The sequence below is a fragment of the Euphorbia lathyris genome, chromosome 4, assembly GCF_963576675.1.
Source record: "Euphorbia lathyris chromosome 4, ddEupLath1.1, whole genome shotgun sequence".
In the NCBI taxonomy this organism is placed as follows: domain Eukaryota; kingdom Viridiplantae; phylum Streptophyta; class Magnoliopsida; order Malpighiales; family Euphorbiaceae; genus Euphorbia; species Euphorbia lathyris.
Genome location: NC_088913.1, coordinates 68930099 through 68955480, shown reverse-complemented (window position 1 = coordinate 68955480; position 25382 = coordinate 68930099). Strand labels below are relative to the sequence as shown.

Below are 25382 nucleotides of genomic sequence, written 5' to 3'. Positions count from 1 at the left end.
TGTCCGGTCATCATTACTTCGGGTATATTTTTGAGACAAAATGTAATCTAGGTACCAAAGTGTGAATTATGGTAAAGTTCAGGTACTATTGGTGTAATTTACTCATATAACAATGCATGTATGTAATATTTCAAGAAGAAAAGAAGATGTAGAAAAGAGAATGATGATCTCTCAATCTTTTACATGTTTGTAGTTTTCCTTATCGATCTCTATCTTCAAACTCCACTTCAAAGGATGAATTTGATCTTGCTTTTAATCTTTTAATGTAATCATTTGTGACCTTTAACTTGAGCTAGTCCATCCTTTTTATAGATTTCATGCACCTTTCCATAAGGTTGCAACTCTTCAAGAAACCCCTCTAGAAGTACATGACTCTTGGATGAAACCTTTTCGTAACACAAATTTTTAGCAAAATTGGGTGATTTGCAACCGCTCTCTACGTAGTGGTCATAACATAGGACTACAAAACTGGCTTAGCAATAGGGCATAATCGTGATATAGGCAGAGTTCACGACACATAATTATAGCAAACACCGCAAGAAGCTTAAAATCTTCACTTCTTTCATGCATAACACCATGATTTGGGGCAATAACTTTCTAAAAACCTAAACAATAAAAACACACAAAAATAGTGACAAAATACTAATATTTACAATACATCATTACATTTAAACTTATAATAACCATACGAATATGAATTTATAAAGTTCATATCATACTTCCCCACATTTAGACTTTAACTAAACATGAAAAAAAACACAACAATAACTAAAACATTGACATTAGAGCATTTCCCTTCTTTGATACATGTTCAAATATTAGGCTTCAATCATTAGATAAATAGTTCCATCACTAGTGGAAAAATGACCATTTGCATCGGCTCTTATAAAGTACGATGTAAAAGAGTCATTTGCATCGACTCTTTATTTAGGACCGACGCAAATGTCATGATATTTAGTATTTGCATCGGCCCTTTCAAAAGGGCCAATGCAAATATTAATTGAATTATTTGCACCGGCCCCTTAACAGGGACCGATGCAAATAACTGTAGTAATTGCATCGGCCCTTTTAAACGGGCCGATGCAAATATCAATTGAATTATTTCCATCGGTCCTTTTATAAGAGACCGACGCAAATAGTGTTAGTATAGATTTGAAAATTAATAAAACATGAAGGAGGTATGTTGTAATTAATTGGATCAATTTATAAATATAAAAAGTTAAACATAAATTTGGATTTTAGGGTTAACTTTCTTATTTGTAGCCGCCTCCCCATTTCTATCGTCTCCTTCTCACAGTATCGAAACTCAGCTGCCTTCCCTACTGCGTTTTCCACCTCCGTCTGCCTAAAGAACCATAATCATTTGGGAAGAACATATTCTACCCTAGCTATTCTAAAGACTGTTGGCAAGCAACCTCTGCGTTTGAGCGACACTTCCCTGAAGCGGTCTCAGTGCCACCAGGCTCAGCTTTTGATCTCTTCGTTTGTCTCTCTTCCGTTCAACTCCACTCTTGAGGCTGATTCCTCATCAATTTACCTTTCTCTTTTTCTCCATTTATCGTCCTAGATTGCATCTGCTACATGTTCTAAACAAGTTCCTTCAAATGATTTATATGTCTTTTATGATTCCAATTTAGTTTATCTTATATATAAATATTTACAATTTCAATTTGAGACTAGATTGCTTTCGTTAAGACAATTAATATTTCATCAGCTCTATTAGGTCTAACAGCTTATTTTTATTACTAGTATTTTATACCCTCAGTATATCAACGGCTTTTTGAAAATTTGTTCTTGTATTGATAGAAATTTAAGGATGTTGATATATTTTATTCGAACATATGAAAAATGACTTCATAAAAGTTTACTGCATTCCTAGTACTTGCTCGTTCACTGATGATACGTATATTGATTCTAGGTCTAGGTAGACTTCTCTGGCATGGTTGATGATGAATTTTTTGAGAGACTTGGATTAGAGAAGGGAACAAGGAAATTTGTGAATCATGAAGAGAGGGGTAGAGTTCTACAAGCGATGGATGCATGGTTGCAGCTATAGGGCAACTATAGGGCGATCTCTTTCTAACAGTATAGTGGCTTGGCAAGGCTTGGATACAAGTTTGTTGGAGGCCCTGATATTAATGTAGCCACGACTGGCAGTGTAGAGAGTGATCCATTAGGTGGCTTCTACAGAACACTTAAATTTCAATTTCAGTTTCAATTATCTTCCCATCATTTGATCTGTGTACCTGACGGAAAGATAAACACAATGAACAAAAGGGATAATTGGTATCACAAACCACTTCATATTTATCCTATGTATTTGTTCTTGTTTTTACTTACCAGCCTGTCCAGTTTTCTGTCCATATTTTGGGTGGAATGAATAGCTGGTGGTTTTATGGACTTGGTATGAATAGTCATCTGCTTGACATGTGATCAAGGGCATGTAATTTTTCTATGCTTTGACTTTTGAGCTAGTAAGAATTGCTTTGGTATGTAGCTCAATAACTTGGGTTTTAATTGATTGTGTTTTCTGGTCATATAGTTGATCACTAAGGTAACTATCTTATTTGTCTCTTAATTGTCTTCTAATGATAGTTGTGTTCGCAAGCACACATACCAATGACTTTAATATTGTATGAAAGTGACTAAGGGAGAACAAAGACATGGAAGTGCACGTGTGTAGTTTTCTTAGTATTGAAACCTTCTTAGGTCTTATATTGAGCATTACTCTAGTTATTGTAGTGGATAATTTTTTCACTTCTCTTAACTCTTAACTTTCACTTGCATATACTCTTAGATGAGGAAGCTGATACTGAGCTTTTTATTTTATTATGCAACTATTGTTTTTAGACAAATTCATCATTAAGCCAATTAATTGTCTACAGAATTTTGAAGGTATGGAGATAGAAAATTCAAATGTAATAATGGTCTTGCATGAAGAGGTTTATGTGGAAAAGACTAATGTTTACATGATACTTTACTTTTGTATCTTCAGTTTTCCTTGAAAATGATGTTTAAAATTTAGGGTAAATTTCAAAAAAAACCCATGTGGTTTGATGTTCTTCCAAAAAAAAACCCTTGTGGTTTGTTAATACAAAAAGGGACTGTGGTTTGCGCCGTTACCCCGAAAAACGGAAATTGACTTAACATCGTTAAAGTGCTGACGTGGCACGGGGTAAAACGGGAAAATCGATTTTTTATTTTTTATTTTTTTCCCCCTTCTCTCTCCTCCTTCTTCTTCCTTCTCCCTCTTCTTCTTCCTCCTCCTTCTTCATCTCTTCTCTCCTTTTTCTTCTTCTTCTTCTTCTCCTCCTCCTCCTTCTTCTTCTTTCTTCTTCTTCTTCTTCTTCTTCTTCTTCCTCCCTCTTCTTCTTCCTTTTTTTTTTCTTTTTTTTTAAGTTTAGGAAATTTCCAAATTTCTAGAAATTTTCAGATTTCCGTCGAAATCTGAAAAATTTCCAGATTTCTATAAGTTATATTTTTATTATACATTTTATTACAATCAAAACAAAGGAGAATAAAAAGATGCATAAATAAAATAAAAAAGAACAAGAAAAATGAAAAATTATTCTTAATATCTTCCTGTTTCTATTCCCTCTTATTTCTATGAACCAAAAAGCTTCAAATTTCATCTGTCCTTAATAGGCATCTCTTTAAATTCAGCTCAAAAAGCTTCAAATTTCATCTGTCCTTTCATCTGAATTAAACTATTGCTAAAACCCCCTTTCTGAGTTCTTCGTCTAATTTCAATCGATGGGTTGTGCTAAAAGCAAACAGATGCATTCAAATCCACAACCTATCCGACATTCAACCGCCGCCGCAGTCTCCGCCGCTTCCGCAGCAGCTAATTTCAGGAAAAATCAGCCACCGCCGCAATACCATCAACCGCGGCCAGTTCCTAAACCGGAGACGACGATTTTGGGGAAACCGTTGGAAGACATTAAGCAATTTTACACACTAGGTAAAGAATTAGGTAGAGGTCAATTTGGGATTACTTATTTATGCACTGAGAATTCAACTGGTAATAGCTATGCCTGCAAATCGATATTGAAAAGGAAATTGACGAATAAAAGTGATAGAGAAGATATCAAAAGAGAGGTTCAGATAATGGAGCACTTATCTGGAATCCAGAAATCTGGAAATTGGAAATCGAAAATTAAAAAAAAAAAGAATAGAAGAAAAAAAGAAGAAGAAGAATGAGGAAGGAAAGGAGAAGGAGAGAAGAAGAAGAAGGAAGAAGGAGAAGGAGAGAAGAAGAAGGAAGAAGGAGAAGAAGGAGGAAGGAGAAGAAGAAGGAAGAAGAAGAGAGAGAGGAAAAAAAAATTTGAATTTCCAACCTTACCCCTGTGCCACGTCAGCACTTTAACGGTGTTAAGTCAATTTTCGTTTTTCGGGTAACGGTGCAAACCACAGTCCTTTTTTTTTGTATTAACAAACCACAATGATTTTTTTTGGAATAACATCAAACCACAAGGGTTTTTTTTGGAATTTACCCTAAAATTTATTGTTGCATATTATGCTGTATCAGCTTAATAAGGTTCATGAGTCCTAATTTGTTTTTATTTGATGAATTGGACTTTTATTATGTAGGAACTATGGTGTGCCTTTGCGCTTAATACAGGAGCTTTATCAGATGTTCAGGAACTTCAAAATTCGTGTCGCTGATTACATTCGTTGCCGCAAGATTAATTCAAACATGAATGACTGGTTTCCAGAAGCTACACCTGAAGAGCTTAATGCTGCACTTTTTTATTATTATTTTTAAACTCTATTTCATTAAACCTTTATATGGATCAACATCGTTAATTATTTCTTCTGATTATGCAGAAGTGATGCTACCTGCATTATCTGTCGTGAAGAGATGACTACAACCAAAAAAATAATATGTGGACATCTCTTTCATGTTCATATAGGCAAGGTAATTAACTAATTACTCATTTACAAATTTTTCTTATGGTTATTAAAATTTGGGATTTGTTTCTTAGTAATATAATGTATTTCCGAGCTCCATTCAATCCAATTTTTTTTTTTAATTTGTTACAGAATACTGAAATGCGGGATATTGAAATTAAATTATGGAAAAATAAATAAATTTATTCGTGCAAATAAATTCATTATTTGCATCGGCCCTTAAATATGGCCGATGCAAATAAAGAATCATTTGCATCGGCCGTTGGGGCCGATGCAAATGATTGTAACATTTGCATGAAAAAATACATCATTTGCATCGGCCCCTTACAAAGGGCCGATGCAAAAGAGGTGATCATTTGCGTCGGCCTCTATAAGGGGCTGATGCAAATGATCACCTCATTTGCATGAGGGATTTTGCATCGCGCTGCGGCCGATGCAAAAGTCCCGAAACGGCCAATGAAAATGGCCATTTTTCCACTAGTGCATAATCTCAATCAAGTTAAACAGAGAAAATCACTAGTGGAAAAATGACCATTTGCATCAGCCGTTTAGGGCCATTTGCATCGGCCGTTGGCCGATGCAAAAGCCCTCGATGCAAATGTGTTTGCATCACATTTGCATCGGCCGCTGGCCGATGCAAATGCTACATCATTTGGGTCGGCCCTTTAAAAGGGTCGATGCAAATGATGTAGCATTTACATCACATTTTTAAAAGGGCCGATGCAAATGATGTAGCAGTTGCATCACATTTTCTAAAGGGACGATGCAAATGTAGTCTCATTTTCATCGGTCCTTTTAAACGGCCGATGCAAATGTCATTTAAAAAAAAATTGGATTGAATGGAGCTCTATAATATAGCAAATAGCTTTGATTCATATATATTAAATGGAGAATTTTCATATACATATGTATAATTGGGTAGCTTGAAAATATACCAAATAGTTTGCATGGAATTTCGAATCTAATAATACATTAATGTGAATGCTATAGATTCTAATATGATAATGCAATTAGATTCTAATTCACAGCTCGTGTAGCATGCATTTGAATTGCTAAAATATACGATACCATAAATATTTCCACCTAAAAGATAGAGCGGAACAACACCTAAAAAATTTCCACATTCATCCTTAGCAACAATGTGGCTGGGCATCCACCTTGTTTCCTGGAATAAGAGCAAATAAAAAATGGGACATTAGTACAATTTTCAAGTACCTTGCGTAATTTACAAACTTTAATAACACGGAGAAATAAATTGTTTAGCTCAATAATAAATAGATATTAGAGATAAGAGTTGATAAAGTCCAACTCTATCTTTTTGTTAAATTGGTTAACCGTAAATATAGGATTTGTGTATATCTTAGTTTGTTAACAAGTCTATCTAGTATCAACCTTTGTACTCTTTATATACGTTTAAACACTAATGAAAGAATTATCTCTTCTATCCTGATATGGTATCAGAGCAGGTTTCAACCTAAACCTAAACCTAATTTTTTTTCCCTTTACTCTGCCTTCGCTTCTCAACTATGGCAAACAATACTATTCTGAATGATGTTCAACCTAGTCATCCTCTGGTCATATTCTCCCTCTCAAACATTCTCAAACTGACAACCACCAATTATTTGTCATGGAAATTGCAGCTTGAAGCAACACTGGTGGGCTATGGTTTGTTCAAGTTCCTTGATGGATCTCACCCAATTATTGGTACGTTAGATTCTACAATTGTGCCACTTGTCTCTCGTGCTTCCACGGCTAAGGAAGCGTGGGACATCTTAGCACACACCTTTGCTCGCCAATCTCGTGGTCATGCTAAGCTTCTCAAAGCCAACTTTAAGCTCCTCAACAAAGGCAGTCAATCAGTGTCTAAATTTATGAATGCTATCCGGGTGTGTGCCGATCAACTAGCTATTCTTGGGGATCCAGTTAAGCCGGAGGATCTAATTGAACTTATTCTTGAAGGTTTACAAGCTGATTCTAATTATCAATATGTTATAGATGCAGTCAATGCTCGTGACACGTTGATTACCTTTGATGATCTCCATGAAAAACTACTCATCCGAGAGGTAAGTGTGCGTACTCAATCCAATTTGAATTTAACCCCCTTACCTGCTACTGCCCATCCTACTGCCACTCGATACCACCAGCCTGCTGCCCTCCGCCAATTAGACAATGGTTACCGTCCTAACAACAACCCAAAACCCTCTGGCAACTACCAAAATAAAACAAACTATACTAAGGGGCAGGGTTATCAAGGCAAATGTCAATGTGCCACGCCTTTGGCCACTCACTCTATTGTTGCACCATATTCCAGGAGCGCTTTCCTCAAGCTCGACCCACTCTACCACCATCATCCAACACCTCTCAATCCCCTCAGGCCCATATGGCCATGACCACTCAAGGGAACCCTTCCCCCTTTTGGTTGCTTGATACAGGAGCATCTCATCATGTTACCAATGACATGGCCAATCTTGCTTTGCATCACCCATATGATGGCTCAGAGGAAATTGTCATAGGCAATGGTATGGGTGTCTCCATCTCTCACATAGGATCCTTCACACTTCCTACTGCTTCTAAATCTTTAAGTCTTTCTAATGTCTTATGTGCTCCAAATATGACTAGAAACATCATATCAATTTCTAAATTATGCTCAGAAAATAACCTCCTAATAGAATTTTCTTCTGATTCTTTTGTTATCAAGGATCGTCTCACGAGGACTCATCTTTTGGAGGGACCAACTAGGCAGGGAGTGTATGAGTTGTCAGTTTCCTCATCTATTCTAGCCTTATCCACCGTCAAAGCTCCAGCCATTGATTGGCATCATAGGCTTGGACATCCATCTTTAGCTATTTTTAAAAATTTAGTTTCTCAATTCAATCTTCATGTTTCCAGTTCATTCACATTCAATTGTGATGCTTGCCAATGTAATAAGAGCCATAAGCTCCCATTTAGTCAATCCACTTTAACTTCAAATGCTCCTCTTCAGCTTGTTTTCACAGATTTATGGACATGTCCAGTTTATTCTTTAGATGGATTCAAATATTATGTTATCTTTGTTGATCATTTTACAAAGTACATTTGGTTTTATCCCCTCAAAAAGAAATCTGATACAAAACCTGTGTTCATTAGGTTCAAGGCCTTAGTTGAAAAATATTTTGAAAAACAAATAAAAACTCTATACTCTGACAATGGGGGCGAATATGAAGACTTAGCCTCCTTACTCACAATTGATGGAGTCTGTCACTTAACTTCACCCCCTCACACTTCCGAACACAATGGTTTTACCGAGCGACGTCATCGTCACATAGTTGAAACCGGCCTTTCCTTATTGTCTCATGCTCACCTTCCTATGGAATTTTGGTCTTATGCCTTCACAACTGCCTCATATCTTATCAATCGACTTCCTACACCTACTCTTACAGGAAAGTCCCCATTCCACTGTCTATTTAACACTCCACCAAACTATCTCAAACTTCGTAGTTTCGGTTGTTTGTGTTACCTGTGGCTTAAACCTTATACCTCACACAAACTAGACCCAAAGTCCAAACCATGTGTGTTTATTGGGTACTCTAAAACTCAAAGTGCTTATCATTGTTTAGATCCATCCACAAATAGGGTCTACACATCTCGTCATGTTCGGTTTGTAGAAACCGAATTCCTATACATTCGTTTAACTGCATCTCCTATAATTCCTCCAACACCCTCACCAGAAGTTTGGTGCCCATTTCCTATCATTTTACCCATTATTCCAAATTCTGCACCACTGCCTCTGCCTCAACCTCACCAGCATAATCATCACAGCCTTCCTCCAACACTACTTGCCACAAGCCCAACTCCTCCCACTATCCCTGCCAGCTCTGACACTAATGTATAAAGCCAAACCACCTCGTTGCCCTCTCCACCTCTTACTGAACAGCAGCCCACTATCAACTCCCAACCCACCCCATCAACCCACTTCACTACACCACCAAACCTACCCTCTCCTCCAACTCAACCTACTGCCACTAACACCACACAACCAGGGACTATTACAAGGTCCAAAAACAACATCCGCAAACCTAATCCTAAGTATGCACACAATACCTCGGTTTAGCCTCACCTCACAGAACCAAAAACAGTAGCCCAAGCATTAAAAGATCCACTTTGGAGAAAAGCAATGAAGGAGGAACTTGACTCACTTCAGAAACTTGGCACTTGGGATTTGGTTCCTCAGACACAAACTCATAACCAAGTAAATTGCAAATGGATTTTTCGTATTAAATACACTAAGAACATAGAAATTGAGAGGTACAAGGCTCGGTTAGTGGCAAAGGGATTTCAACAGAGACCGGGCATTGACTATACCGAAACTTTCAGTCCAGTAGTTAAGCCGGCTACAATTCGCACATTGCTAAGCTTAGCGGTCACCAAAGGTTGGCATCTTCGACAAATTGATATCAATAATGCCTTCTTGAATGGTACTCTACATGAAGAAGTATTTATGTCACAACCTCCTGGCTTTGTTAACTCTAATTTCCCTACTCATGTATGCAAGCTAAAGAAGGCCATTTATGGTCTTAAACAAGCTCCACGGGCATGGTACACCGAGTTGACAAATTTTCTACTTGGCCTTGGTTTCAAAAGAGCAGTTTCAGACACCTCACTATTTATTTTACACTCCATGCCTCATCCAATTTATCTCATTGTGTATGTCGACGATATAATTGTAACTGGTCCTAGTGCTTCTGACCTTGATTTATTTATCAGGGACTTGGCTAACAGGTTTTCTTTGAAGGATCTTGGAGACCTATCATACTTTCTAGGCGTTGAAGTAATGCCAATATCTACAGGATTATTTTTAAGTCAAAGGAAGTACATATTGGACCTCCTTGAATGACTCAGCATGCAGGATGCGAAGCCAGCCCCTACACCCATGATAGTCACACAAACTTTAACTGCAACTTCAGGTACTCCACTCGATGTACCCAAGGATTATCGGGCAGCCGTTGGTGGTCTCCAATATCTCACTTTGACAAGACCTGATGTTGCATTTGCAGTCAACAAGTTGTTACAATTTATGCATTGTCCGACCAGTGATCATTGGTGTGCTCTAAAACGTCTAATGCGTTACCTGTGTGGCACACTAGATAAAGGGGTTACAATCTATCGTGAGTCATCACCTATTCTTCATGCTTTTTCTGATGCTGACAGGGCAGGAAAGAAAGATGATTATACATCCACAATGGGTCATGTTGTCTTCTTAGGCCGAACCCCCATCTCATGGAGCTCGAAGAACAAAAAATCACTAGCTCGCTCCTCCACAGAGGCCGAGTACAGAGCTGTGGCAGCAACCATAGCAGAATTGATGTGGGTCTGGAACTTGTTAACCGAATTGGCTGTCCTTGTGTCTCAAGTTCCAGTTATTTATTGTGATAACCTAAGCGCCACTCACTTAAGTGCAAATCCGGTGTTCCATTAAAAAATGAAGCATCTTGCCATTACATTTTATTTCATTCGGGAACAAGTGCAAAATGGTTCATTACGGGTCACACATGTTCCAACTGGGGATCAACTTGCCGATTTCCTCACAAAGCCACTCTCTAGACCACGACTTGATGTTTTACTAGCCAAGATCGGACTCACCGAAAGGACGTCCGACTTGCGGGGGCATATTAGAGATAAGAGTTGATAAAGTCCAACTCTATCTTTTTGTTAAATTGGTTAACCGTAAATATAGGATTTGTGTATATCTTAGTTTGTTAACAAGTCTATCTAGTATCTGATGCGTGCCGTCTAGTGGTCGTATTTCTTTACGACGAAATGTATGTTATGATGATTGCGCTATGACTGTGGATGTGGTCTTTCTAAGTGCTTTGTATCTACTAGACGTCACTACTTAGGGGCAAGTTTACCCCGTCGTATCAAGTAATAATCCGATTAAGACCGGGTATCGAATCCACGGGATTTATAACTGCAAGTATTAAACGACTCGGTTTTATACGTTATTTAAGCGGTGAATACTTTGAGTTGGTGTGAGACACAACTACAAACTACTCCTAACCTATTGGTGAGACAGATTTATGTAACGGAAAACTCTAAGGAATGATATGGGTGACGATAAGTTATAAATATAATATGCAATAACTCCGAATATATTCGGTTGACAATTTACTCTTGCAAAGACGACTACGTGTAGTTCGACCGACCCGTGAAGTACTTAGACTACGTGGTTCCTAGTCAAGGCGTGTCTAATGCTGGGGACCAGAAACTAGGGTCCGTAAGTTCCGTGGCTTGTCAATTCCTACGGTTTTCGGTTTGTCACATCCGGTAAGGCAACACCTATATGAGTCCCTAAAGATAGCCCGAATGGCGTCGGAAATCGCGTTCTCCTACACAATAGTCAATTATGAGTATCAAAACAAGCAATAAACATCAACACGTATATAGAAACAGAAATTCCAAATCATATATTATAAATATGGAAAGCGTAAATGCGGAGTACAACCAAGCCTAGTACATAGGAAGAGTGCAAGCTAGTTAGCAAGTGAAGAGGGGAGAATCGGCCCTCGGAACTAGCTAACCGGACTCAAGGCCATCTCTTAGCTCTTGGAGGTGGAACTCTCGAGCTTGGTGAACGAGGATGGAACGGAACTTTGACGAATGACGGATCAAATGAACAAGCTCTCAAGGTGGTAGGGTTTTATTACATAAAAACTGAATCTAAAACTAAAACAACAAGAATTCTATCAAAAGAAGTAAAATGTAGCTATGTACAAGGTGTGTGTTTTTTAAATGAGTGCTAGTCACTCTTATTTATAGATCAAGCTAGGGGCAAGATTGTAATTCCACAATGTGCAAGCATGGAGGAACATCATTTTGTGCAGAAATCCCATAATACGCCCCGCGTATGGTGGTGTACGCCCTGCGTGTATGCCCATTCCGTCAGAAATCTCCTGCATGTGGACCAATTTGGATCTTGTTGTCTCAAACACGCCCCGCGCATAGTGATATACGCCGCGCGTGTTTGAGCTCCTGGCGTTTTATTGCTTGAAATACATCATGTACGCCCTGCGTATCCCAAAACACGCCTCGCGTACCGATAATTGACCTAGGAGACAATGCAGTCTGACTTTCAGGATTGGGCTTATCATTTCTGACATGTGTCATACGCCTCGCGTAGGTTGGCATACGCCTCGCGTATGCTGACTAGATTCCACATGGTGCTCGTGGATAGGTCAATTATTTCTGACTTCATGTTTCACGCCTCGCGTGAAGAGTGATACGCCCCACGTATTTTGGTAGATTTCCACTCCTTGCTCGTACCTGAAATACAATTCTTGAGAGCCGAGTTAGCTTGACGTTTTATTTCATAAATTCAACCAAAAACAAAGATAATTAATTAACACTACGAATTTTATTCTTACTATGTTATTTTATTAAAACACTCTATTTTTGTAATTAAACTTATTTATTTAGTCTCAAATTAAACCGTAAATCACGCTAAAAGATATGGGTAAAATACCCCTAACAGTATCAACCTCTGTACTCTTTATATACATTTAAACACTAATGAAAGAATTATCTCTTCTATCTTGATAATAGATAATATTTATTTAATTTGTAAGATGAAAAATTTAGAGCATATGCTATTCATCAACATCTCTCCAGCGAACGTTGTGTTTTGCAGCATGAAAATAGTTCCTTGGAAAATAAAAGACAGATTTTATACCACTAAAGAGCAATGTTTACAGTTGAAATAAAGCTAACTTATTCACCTGATAAAAGGTTGTTGAAACATCCAGCCAAGAATTGGTATCCTCTGTAGAAAGAAAGTCAAAGTTTGCTAAAAGCCACTGCACATAATAATAATCATCAGCATCTTTAATAGTGTGAAGTAAATTGATAAATATGGAATTGTTTAAATGAGAATGCTATTGACCTGAGTACAATAAACCAATATGATTCCAAAATCATGCCAATAATTGGCCATGTTAAAATTGGCTAACGCAAATTGATATAATTCCATGTATGATTAGAAAAAAATACCAAGGAATCTTAATATACAAATCCACTTATTCGTGCGATTATCACTTTATCACGTTAGTTACACCAGAACAGCAATAACAAAGCATATCTAGGAAAGCAAAAGAACATCAAATTAAAGATTAATCAAAAACTAAAGTTCAGTGTTAGGTTTGAACAAAAAAAACAATTAGATCTTAGAAGTCGTTTGAGCTGAAGATGAAATTAGGAGAAAAATAATGGTCAAGGTATTTGGTCGAGAGACTTCTGAAATGATCTGTAAGATGAGGATTGAATCAAACAATTAACATATAGTAAAATAGAAGAATGACGAATCAATATAAATTTATCTCACCAAAATCCACCATTAAAATTCCTAAAAGTAGCCAAGAGCTAACAATAGCTGCAGTTAGAGGAAACCTGCATCAAAATTGCGAATTAACAATCAATCAAGCAACTAAAAAAAATTAACAAGTAAAACTGATTACTGAAGCTTCACTTTATACTAGCTAAAATGAATTTAAATTATTGAAAGAAAATTAAACCTATCTGGAAATCATGGAAGATAACAGTATCATGAACGATCTCACTGAAACTAGCCACATCATCCAATTCAGTGCTAACACCTAAGAGAAATAATTCGAGAAAAGAAAAGAGTAGCAGCTTATACACACAAATCTCAAATCAAATGAAATAAATCAAAATCACTGAGGATAGGAGAAATACAAGTATCACAGTTGAAGATCAGATCCTAACCGCCCAGGGAACCTTTGTCTGATTTCGATCGGATGAACACAGTCCTCCTTGCGCCTTCTTGAAGGAAGACGGTATTGTAGATTAAAGAAACAAGAGGAGAGGAAATAAGAAGAGAGCACGAACAAAGACAAGGGAGAATGAAGTAGTCGGAGGTGGAAAACCCAGCCGTGGAAGGGAGTTGGGCTTAGGTCCTGTGAGGAGGAAAGAGGGAGATGAGGAGGCGGCTGAAAATTAGAAATTAACCCTAAAATCCAAATTTATACTTAACTTTTTCTATTTTATAAATTGACCATAATTAATTACAGATACCCTCCTCATTTTTTTATTGATTTTTTAAATTTATATTAGTACTATTTGCATCGGTCTCTTATAAAGGACCGATGCAAATAATACAGTTATTTGCATCGGTCCTTATTAAGGGGCCGATGAAAATAATTCAATTAATATTTGCATCGGCCCTTTTGAAAGGGCCGATGCAAATAATGTAGTTATTTGCATCGGTCCCTATTAAGGGCCGATGCAAATACTAAATATCATGACATTTGCATCGGTCCTTTATAAAGGGCCGATGCAAATGACTCTTTTGCATCGTATTTTATAAGGGCCGATGTAAATAGGCCGATGCAAATAGCCATTTTTCCACTAGTGAATGAATCAAAATTTTTGTTTATTTATAAAAAGAAAATCAACAAAAAGATAACAAAGACTTGAAGTTTTTTTTAACATAAACAAACATAGGCTTTACATGTCATACTAATTTGGAAGAATTTTCGATTCCTACGTTATTTTTTTGTTTCTTTTTTTTACTTCTCTTTTATTTTTCTTTCTTTTGCTTTATTTTTTTTTTTTCAAGAAAGAATATATTCTCTAGGATATTTTTTTTATTTTTTTATTTTTTGTGAAGAACTAAGAACAATTTTGAAATAATTAAGACATGTATATGATATAAACCTTAGAATGTGAGTAATGAAAAAGTACAAAAATATTTTAGACTTTCTTCCACAAATAGAGAACAAAATAAAAGGGTTAAGCGTGCAAAAGGAATATTCAGGTATCATAGCTCGCCGAGCAGTATGTCTCGACTTGCCGAGTAACATGTGTTCTTAGATGGTTTTTCTAGGTTGACTCTGTTTCAACATTTGACTCGTTGAGTAGATGGTGTAGCTCGCCGAGCAGTTGATGGCTCACCGAGCTTCTTGCTTTATTTTGCCCTTTTTCCTTCGATTCATGCCTGATTGTTCCTGAAATAACTCAAAACGCTTATTAGACACATAATGAGCAGAACACGCTATAAACTAGGGTTTTAAGGCTAGAAAAACATATAATGGGGCTTGCACTATACTCTAGAGTCTATATAATAATATGGCGCTAATAGTGACCTTCAAAGCCATCAATAAACCTACCACTTCTAATGTGAATAAAATAATTGAGAAAACCACTACTGCTGAAACGATTGAGGAAACCTCTGATAATCCTAAAGAACCCACTGAGCAAATAACAGCAAATCAAGCCTCTGATCTCACTCCTGAAATCAAGCTATTGGGGTTTTATGTTCTAAGACAATTGTTTTAAGATATAAACTAATTGTAAATGAATCATTCGTTATCATTTGTTTTATGAGATATAGTATGTTCAACTATATAAATGCATTGATATTTTATTCAAAACTAATCAAGTTAAATAAAAGAAATCCCAAGTTTATTTAAGTAATCATAAAGTGTTCATACAAGTATGAAGTGAGACTATACTTTATAATAAATCAATAAACTTAAAATTGCCCTAAGTGAATTAATATGTTTAGGAATTAACATTGTTAAGACTTGCATACAAGAATATATTCTATTGTGAACAGAGAGGTCATCTCACAAGTTTAGGTATTCGGATATCTAGACAGTTATATGGATCCGGTGAAGGAATTCATTAGGATTAGGGACCCGGCTTGAGATAACAGGATGAATGAATTTATCTAAATGTCACTTGTTTCATCTCAAATGGTATTAGTAGGTATAAGTAATCATCGCACTCAAATAAACACTAATTACTAATTCTAGATTCTGGAGTGTCGTACTGAGACTCTGTTTAAACATAATCCATAACACGGATGGCACTAGGGTGTGTGTGAGCATGCATTCAGCAGTATATAAAGTACTTGCAAGATAGTTAATATTAGATTGAGCATTTGTCACTCCTTATAGATAAAAGATATATCCATGGCCTCTTGTGGAGAATTAGTAGCGGTAAGAACCTATTCGGTTGCACATAGCACTTGGAATCGGATGACGGAATAGTAATTGAGAGGGTGGAAGTTATGGGGGCTGAAATTTTTATATATTGGGTTTGATTCAATTTAATTGATAATTATAATTAGATTATAGTAATGCTTAAATTAATGGATTATATGATAATATTAATTAGGAGGTTTAATGTGATTATATGTCTATTTAAATTAATTTCCTAATATTAATAAATATCTAATTAGGATTATTATTTACTTATAGTAGATATAAATAAAGATAAAAATGATATTTATTTATCTAATTAGTAAACCTATTCCGAATATGATTCTAATTATGAGTTTTAACCTAACTAGTTTTTGACCCGTGCGATGCACAGATTCATCTTAACATATAAATATTAACAAAAATATAATATAATAATTACAATTAATGATATAAAGGTGCTATATAAATTAAATATTATTATTTTATTTTTACATTTACCTTAAATAATCTTTTTATAGATAAATATAATAATATAATTAAAATTAATATATTATATATTATATATTATATTATGTTTTTTATGAGTAAAAAGGGAGGAAGTGACACCTCAGCTTCATCGTTACTATTTTATATTATATATAGATATGCAGAGAATTAGAGAGATTTCAAGGATTAATTTAAATTATGTAGAACTTTTAGATACAGATATGCAGAGAATTAGAGGGATTTTAGGGATTAATTTAAATTCTATAGAACTCTTAGATATAGTATGAATAAAATAATCTTTTAATAAATAAATATAATAATATAACTAAAGTTAATATATTAGATTTTATATTATATTTTTTATCAGTAAAAAAGGAGGAAGTGACACCTCAGCTCCATCGTTACTGTTTTATATTATATATAGATATGCAGAGAATTAGAGAGATTTTAGGGATTAATTTAAATTATGTAGAACTTTTAGATATAGATATGCAGAGAATTAGAGAGATTTTAGGGATTAATTTAAATTCTGTGGAATTCTTAGATATATTACAGATAAAATAATCTTTTTATAAATAAATATAATAATATAACTAAAGTTAACATATTATATTTTATATTATATTTTTTATCAGTAAAAAAGGAGAAAGTGACACCTCAGCTCCATCGTTACTGTTTTATATTATATATAGATATATATATGTAGAGAATTAGAGAGATTTTAGGAATTAATTTAAATTATGTAGAACTTTTAGATATATATATGTAGAGAATTAGAGAGATTTTAGGGATTAATTTAAATTCTGTAGAAGTCTTAGATATAGTACGGATAAAATAATCTTTTTATAAGTAAATATAATAATATAACTAAAGTTAATATATTATATTTTTTATCAGTAAAAAAGGAGGAAGTGACACCTCAGCTTCATCGTTACTGTTTTATATTACATATAGATGTGATTAGGATTAATATTCAAGAGAGTATAAATACCCCCTAGGGCTATAGAATTCAACCAAACTAAATAAAAGCGAATAAATTCTTTCGAACACCACTCGTCTAATTAGTCCTTTAGTTTACTCTCTCTTTGATCTCGTGTCGATTCGTTTAGAGACAACCAATTTAGTTTTCTATTCATTAGATGATAATAAACGTTTTCTTTTCTATTGCTTTTATTGTTCGTGAAACACGATTAACAAGTTAGCGGACACTTCATTTGCAATGGTAGATAGATTATCAGAAAAGTTACACTTGTTTAATCCCTTTTGTATGAAATAGTGACTAACAGATCTTTAAAAAATGAAAATAGATAAAATTTTATATTTCCGCATACAGTGACAGTCATTTATCACAAGTGTCATCTGATGATTAAGTAAATTTTAAGTATTGGATGACAGAATTGTGTAATCGGAAGGCCACATGTGAATTGAGCTGGTTTACATTTACGCTTTCAGATGACATACTTTTAATATACTTCCATGAAAAATAATCAGACGACACAAAAACAAATGTTCGTCATGTATCTTGTGTCATGTGAAAGGGAAAATGGCATAGTTTGCCATTGAACGATAAGAGAATTTTTTTATTAAAGGTTAAAATTAACCAATAGTTCCACTCATGCTCCCCCCCCCCCCATTTGGAACTAATCTAACCTCACAAGGGACCAACAGCTTTGATAAAAGAGTAGTCCTTTGAGTCTAAGTATCAGAAGCAGAACCAATCTTAATAGACTGAAAACTCAGTAGACTAAAGTCGCCTTTGTGTTGCATATCGAATTAAAAGAAAACAGTTTCTAAAGGCTTTAAATTACCCATTAGTTCTATCCAACCCTCCTTTAGAACTAATCTATCGTATTAGGGACCAACGCTTTATTCCTTAAACCTCGTCATTATCCTCTGCTAACACTTATGATGACTTTATGATATATACTCTAAGTGAACATGTTGTTACTTCTCCTTTTTGGCCTATTGTTCATCAGGTTTATTCTCGTCGTATGCAGTCTGTGGTTACATCACCTGCTCCAAGTACGAACATCAGTATTCCCTTATTTGTTTCAACTCTAGATCTTGGACCTTCCTCTGAACCTCATCTTGATCTCCTTATAGCTCTCTGGAGAGGTAAACATACTTGCACCCATCCAGTTTCTTCATTTGTTTCATATATTGCCTTATCACCCTCTTGAAAGTCATTTGTAGCCTCTTTAGATTTTATTATTGTTCCATCAGCTATAGGTCACCCTGGTTGGCTAGAAGCTATGAAAGAAGAAATGATGGCTCTAGAACATAACCATACTTGGGATCTTATTGCTCTTCCGGCTCAAAAGAAAGCTATTGGAAGCAGATGGGTATTCACTTAGTAAGATGCATACTGTTACTTGATTGAAAGCTTGATTGTTTACTAAAGGTTATGCTCATACATTTGATTATTTTGATAGCTTCTCTCCTGTTGCCAAACTCGCTTATGTTCTGATGTTTATCTCTCTAGCTGCTACTTATACTTGGCTTCATCAGCTTGATATCAAAAATTCTTTCTTAAATGGAAACTTATGTGAAGAAGGGTACTTGGGTTTGTTTCTCAAGGGGGGTTTGGGAAGGTATGCAAGCTAAGGAAGTCATTATATGGTTTGAAGCAATCTCCTCGTGCCTTGTTTGGGAGATTTTAGCACTCTAGTAGTGGTATTTGGTTTACAACGAAGTGCATATAATTCTTCTATTTTCTTTTCCACTTCTACCTCTAGTTGTATTTTAGTGGTTGTCTATGAGGACATTTTGATCACTCAGAATGTTGGTACTCGAATCATGAAACTGAAAGAGTCCTACTTTTCCAAACAAAGGATCTTGGATCTCTAAAGTACTTCTTGGGAATAGAAGTATCCCGCAACAATAAAGGACTTTTTGTCTCACTTCGAGAAAGTATTGTCTAGATGTGTTAAAAAAATGCATGACTAATTGAAACAAAGACTTGTGATGCTCATGTGATACCAAATGTGAAGTTAATTAAAAGCTAATAAAGGTGAATTGCCTGGGATACATGAGAAATACATAAGAGTTATTGGGAAATTGAATTATCTAACAATCACTCGTCCTAACATTGCTTTTCTGGTGAGTGTGCAAGTCATTTCATTACCTCACCTAGGACATCGCATTGGGATGTTTTTGTTCATATTCTGAAATATTTGAAGGGGGACTCCTAGCTAAGACTTGTTGTATAGAAATCATTGTCACCATATTGCGGAAGCGTTCACACATGGAGACTATGTTGGGGATCTTTCAAATAGATACTCTACAACGAGCTATTGTGATGTTGGGGGAAATCTTATTTCTTGGGAGAGCAAGAAACAAAGTATAGTGTCTTGGTCCAGTGCCGAATCTGAATATCAAGCTCTAGCACAAACTACATGTGAACTTGTGTGGTTACGACATCTTCTCGACGAACTTGGATTTATACACACAAAACCAATGAATTTATGGTGTGATAATGAAGCAATCATTAAACTTTATCCCTTAATATATAAAATAGCCCAATCTAGTGGTGGGAAAAAAAAACCAAATAAACCGGTAACCGAACCGAAAACCGATAATCTGAACCGGAAAAGCGCTTAACCGAATCGGTGGTTTTCTTAATGGTTTAAACAATAGAATGGTACTGGTTTCGGTTTCGGGCTAGAGCGTTCAAAAACTGCGGTTAACGGTTAACTAAACCGTTTAATAAATATATATTTAAAAAAATTAATATATTATATAACATCACTATTAATATATTGTATGTACTTTAAAAAAATAAAGTTCTTAAAAAAATAAAAAAATAAATAGCCAATACTTATACTAATATACTTATGTATGTATGTGTTAAAAAAAAACCTATTTTGTCTATTCTCTCATACACACCATCGTTCAAAAACTAAAATAGAAGAACAACATGTTGAGCTTTTCTGACCAATGAGGAGCCTAATTTGGGTTAGGCCTATGCTTTAATCCTAGGAGTATATAAGGGTAAGTTAAAGAGGATGTACAGGCTTTTGGAATGCCTTCCAGGGAATCATAAATCAGCTTTCTGGAATGGGGATCAAGTTTGAAGAGGATGTACAGGCTTTTATGGCTCCTTGGTACATTACCAGACTCTTGGGAGACGTTCAGAATGTCATTGTCTAACTCTGCACCATAGGGGTGCACGTGGTCGGTTAACCAGTCCATTATGGTTAATTCGGTTGGTTAACCATTTTTTCGGTTTTTTAAATATACTAACCATACACTAGTCCATTAAATTCGGTTAACCATCAATCGGTTAACCAATTATTCGGTCGGTTAATCATTTTTTTCGGTTTTTAACCATTAGCAAATAATAATCAAACATGATGAATAAAAGATTAAAAAACGCCTAAAAAATTATATGGTGAAAGCAACATGTTTGATTTGAGCTATAGATAATGTTTCAAAATGGCACATAAACAAACATTCATAAATTCAAATAGACATAATAATTAAAAAAAGTTATTAATAACACATATTGTTCAACACTAATAGGGTAAGATCTTCATTCTTCAAACCACCAATCTTGTCAAATCTGCATATTAAATTAATAATCAAATTCAAAGTTCATATAATAAAAAAAAACCTTACAACTTTAATACAAATATAAAATTACCTAACATGCCAACTCATTCATCAATCAAGATTATAGAATGATCATCTGTCACACAAGAAGATTCTGAAAAATAAGAAATATACAAATGTTAATAAATATTTTATATCAATATTTATAAATAATAGTGACAAAATCAAAACAAAATAAAATAAAGTAACAAAATTATTAATACCTATTTGAGCAATCTCTGCTTCAATTGAACTTTGCTCCATTAAATTGCATGCAGTTGTAGGATGCTTCACCCAATCTTGCCCACAAATTAGTGCTTCCACAAAACGAGTAGTAAGAGAACTCCTAAAATAGTCAAGTACTCGACCTCCAGCACTAAATGCACTCTCAGAAGCAACAGTGGACACTGGAATAGCCAATACATCTTTAGCCATCATACCAAGAACTTGATATTTAATGGAATTCACCTTCCACCAATTCAATATGTCAAAATTAGGACTATTTTCCTCTAAATCTTCAGACAAGTACTTCTCCAATTCAGATTTTACTTCTAACCCCCCAACATTCACCTTTTGTTTCTTGAACATACCAAATATATAAGCAGAACCATCCTTCATTTTTGCAACCTCAACATCCCTACAAACTTGACTTATCCCACTTGTTTCTGAAACACTTTTTGCGGTCTTTGATTCACAATAAAAATCAAACATTGTAGATAAAACTACTTTCACTTTCTCTTTCAAGCTTATAGCATCTAGACCCAAATATGATTGATCAATAGTCCAATTAACCAATTCCATCTTATGTCTAGGATCAAGGACTACTGCAATGAACATCATAATATTCAAATTATTCACATCACCCCAATACTTATCATATTTCTTCTTCATCTTAGCAGCCATTAACCTCAAACCCAACTCACCATTCTCACACATCGAAGAAAGCATCATCCCAAGGCCATAAATTTGTGTCATGTATTCATTGCCAGTCACATAAGATGAGCCAGACACAATCAATGTAGTCTTATAAAATATTTCAAGAAAAGGCAACAAAGTTCTAACATACTCCCAATCTCTATCACTAGGTATACCATGTTTACTTCTAAGATCACTAGCATATTTAGCATCTTTAAATATCAACAATTCAAATGCTTTTTCAAATTTCAAAGCACATTCTAACATCAAGTAAGTGGAATTCCATCTAGTTTCCACATCTAAGCATAAAAGTTTGTTGATATCTAATTTCTCTTGAAGTGCACAAGTTTTAAATTTTACCAATCTAGCTGGAGAAGATCTCACATACTTAACACAAGAACGAATCCTTACAATAGAATCATCTACTTCAGATAAACCATCTTTGACAATCAAATTCAAAATATGAGCAACACATCTCATATGTAAGTATTCACCATTCAAGACACTCCCTTTCCAACTATTCAATCTCTTTTTCAAGTAACTCACACCAACATCATTTGCAGTTGCATTATCAACAGTTATAGTCAAGACTCTCTCAATTCCCCATTCAAGCAAGCACTTCTCAACAGACTTACCAATCACCTCACCACTATGACCAGAAATTGGACAAAAATTTATAATTCTTTTATGCAATTTCCAATCATCGTCAATGAAATGAAGAGTGAGACACATATAACACAAATTTTGATTGGAAGTCCATAAATCAGTAGTAAACAAACCCTTGAAGACAAATCCTTTAAATATCCTTTCAATTTCAATTTTTCTCCCTTATAGCAATTGTAAACATCTCTAGCTATTGTTGTGCGTGAAGGGACAACAAAAAGTGGTTGCATTACATGACAAAAATCTCTAAACCCTTGGTGTTCAACAAACCTAAAAGGTAACTCATCAAGCATAATCATCAAGGCAAGGTATTTTCTACATTTATCTTGATCAAATCTCCAAGGTACAAGTGAACTAACATCAACACTTGATTCCGGGTTAAAAGCTAGTTCCTTGATTATTCTTATTCATATTGGGTGGATATTTCTTACATTTACTCAAATGGTTACTTAAACAACTTGTGCCACTAGAAGTTGGACATGAAAGAGATCTCTTACAATAGTTACATGTGGCCCTTTGATCTTTAGGAACTGAACAAGGAACTTTGGTAAAATGCAACCAAACCCATGATCTTCCCTGCCGCACTTTTTCTTCTGGATGTGGTGGTTTTGATGCATTAACATCATTAGAAGTAGGAGTTTTTGTTTGTTCCTCTTCCGCTTCCGGATTCGTACTAGTGTGTTCACTAGTATTAGTACCTGTACCTGAATTATCTCCGATACTTGACATCTGAAGATAAAAAAATAAAAAATATAGATTAATTTATCAGAAATCAGTTACTTCACTCATAGAATTAACTATGATACTTCTCATAGTAGACAACACAATTAACTTAACATATGCCTAAATCTCACATAAAATTCAGTTTATTCTCAAACTATGTGTAAGCATAAAATTAAATGTTCTTTTAAAAAAAGTCACATCTGGAAAAATATTTGATCACATTACTTGATGACATACCTAACATCAAACCCACCTCTTCACCAACATTCATGCTTTTAATGGATTGTTATTAATTGTTTTCTTAATTTTCCTTTTTACATTTTAATTCCATTTAAAGGATAAGGAGATGATTTTTCCTTCTTACATTTTTAATTGCAATGAACAATGTATAGATATTGATTGGGGACCATATTAGTAATATCCAGAGGAATATTGGGCCCTTTGACATCCTACAATATCAGACATTATCTTGCCCCTCCATCCCCCCCTCTGTTACCACGAATATCTCCAACTGATCTTCCACATTCTATTATTCCTTTCCAACTCCACATTCTTATATATATATATATATATTTTATCATATTTTAATTTATTTTTTATCACATTCAGTTTATTCTCAAACTTGGTTTGAAACAAAGATCAAAAATCAATCGGAAAAATGAGGTAAACAGAGTATACCAAAAAAGGAAAAGTTACAACAACAGAAAACGAACGGAAGCTGAACGGAAGATGAACTACAACCGAGAGTGAGTGAGAGAGAAACATACCAGTGAGGAAGATGAAAGGAAGCGCCGGTGCCAACTAGTGAGTGAGAGAGAAGCAGCCGCCGATCGAGACTTGTTGAGAGAGGAAGAAGATGAGAGCAGGTGTCGGCGGTGGTGAGCGGGAGTGAGAGATCGAGGTTTTTGTTTTGTGGAGCAGGAAGGTGGCTGCGTGAATGTAGTGAAAAAGAAATAAGCCCTAGACTAAAATATTTATACTTTAAATTAAATTAAATGAGAAACCCTAAGACTAAAATATATTTTTTAATTTTTAATTTTTTTAATTGATTTCGGTCGGTTAACCGAAACCGACGGTTAGTAAAATGTCGAAACCGAAACCGAAACCGAAAACCGAAATTCAGAAAATTAAAAACCATACACTAGTCCATCGGTTTCGGTTAACCTCTATTTCGGTCTGGTTTCGGTTTGGTTTTACGGTTTTTCGGTTTTACGGTTTTTTATGTGCACCCCTACTGCACCAGATGGGATTATTTCCATGGAATTGGCTAAGGGAAACATGTTGAATGAAGAGATTAGAAGAAACTCACAAGGTTTGTCTTCACAGTTAGACGTCTTAGTCATATAGAGGTAGCGGAGAAGTCAGACCAGAGGTCCGAGTAACAGAGGGAAACAGCGCAGCAGTTCCAGGGGTAAGTTTGCTAATGTTGAGTGCTACCATTGTGGTAAGAAGGGGCATACCAGAAGATACTGCAGACAGCTGAAGAAACACAATAAGAAGGGTGCTGAAAACAATCAGAAGAAAGATGACAGTGGTAATGAGAAAGCTGAGGTAAATGCTACTACTGATAATTTTCGGATTTGTGGTGATTGTGATGTTATTAATGTTGCCTATGATGATTCGAGTTGGGTTATTGATAGTGGTGCTGCATGTCATGTTACATCATGTAGAGATTTTTACTCATCCTACACACCAGGTGATCATGGTGATGTTCATATGGGTAATAATGGAATGGAGGTGGTGTTACATAATGTGAGACATGTTCTAGATATGAGAATGAATTTGATTTCTATAGGCTTGCTTGATGATGATGGTTACCACAACAGCTTTGGTAATGGTCAATGGAAGCTCACTCGAGATTTTTTAGCTGTGGCAAGAGGAAGTAAGCACTCTAAGTTGTACATGGCACATCCAAAGGTCTCCAAGAGCATTATTAATGCGGTGGAGAATTATGATGTGGTTGAGTTGTGGCATAAAGACTTGTCCATATGAGTGAAAAGGGCATGTCTATTTTGTCAAACAAGAAGAAGCTATCTAGGTTAGAGAATATACAATTGAAGAAATGTTCTGCTGCTTAGCTTGTAAACAGGCCAGAGTTTCATTTAAGAGTCATCCTCC

At 35.3% G+C, this 25382-nt stretch overlaps 1 long non-coding RNA gene across 1 annotated transcript; it reads right to left on the bottom strand.

Moving 5' to 3' along the window:
- Positions 1-12660: 12660 nt before the first annotated feature.
- LOC136226166 (uncharacterized) lies at positions 12661-13713 on the bottom strand. Its single transcript, XR_010687624.1, has 4 exons — positions 13636-13713; positions 13455-13535; positions 13265-13329; positions 12661-12740 (listed from the first exon to the last, which is right to left on the bottom strand). It is a non-coding gene; the product is annotated as an uncharacterized lncRNA (long non-coding RNA).
- Between the last annotated feature and the right edge of the window lie 11669 nt (positions 13714-25382).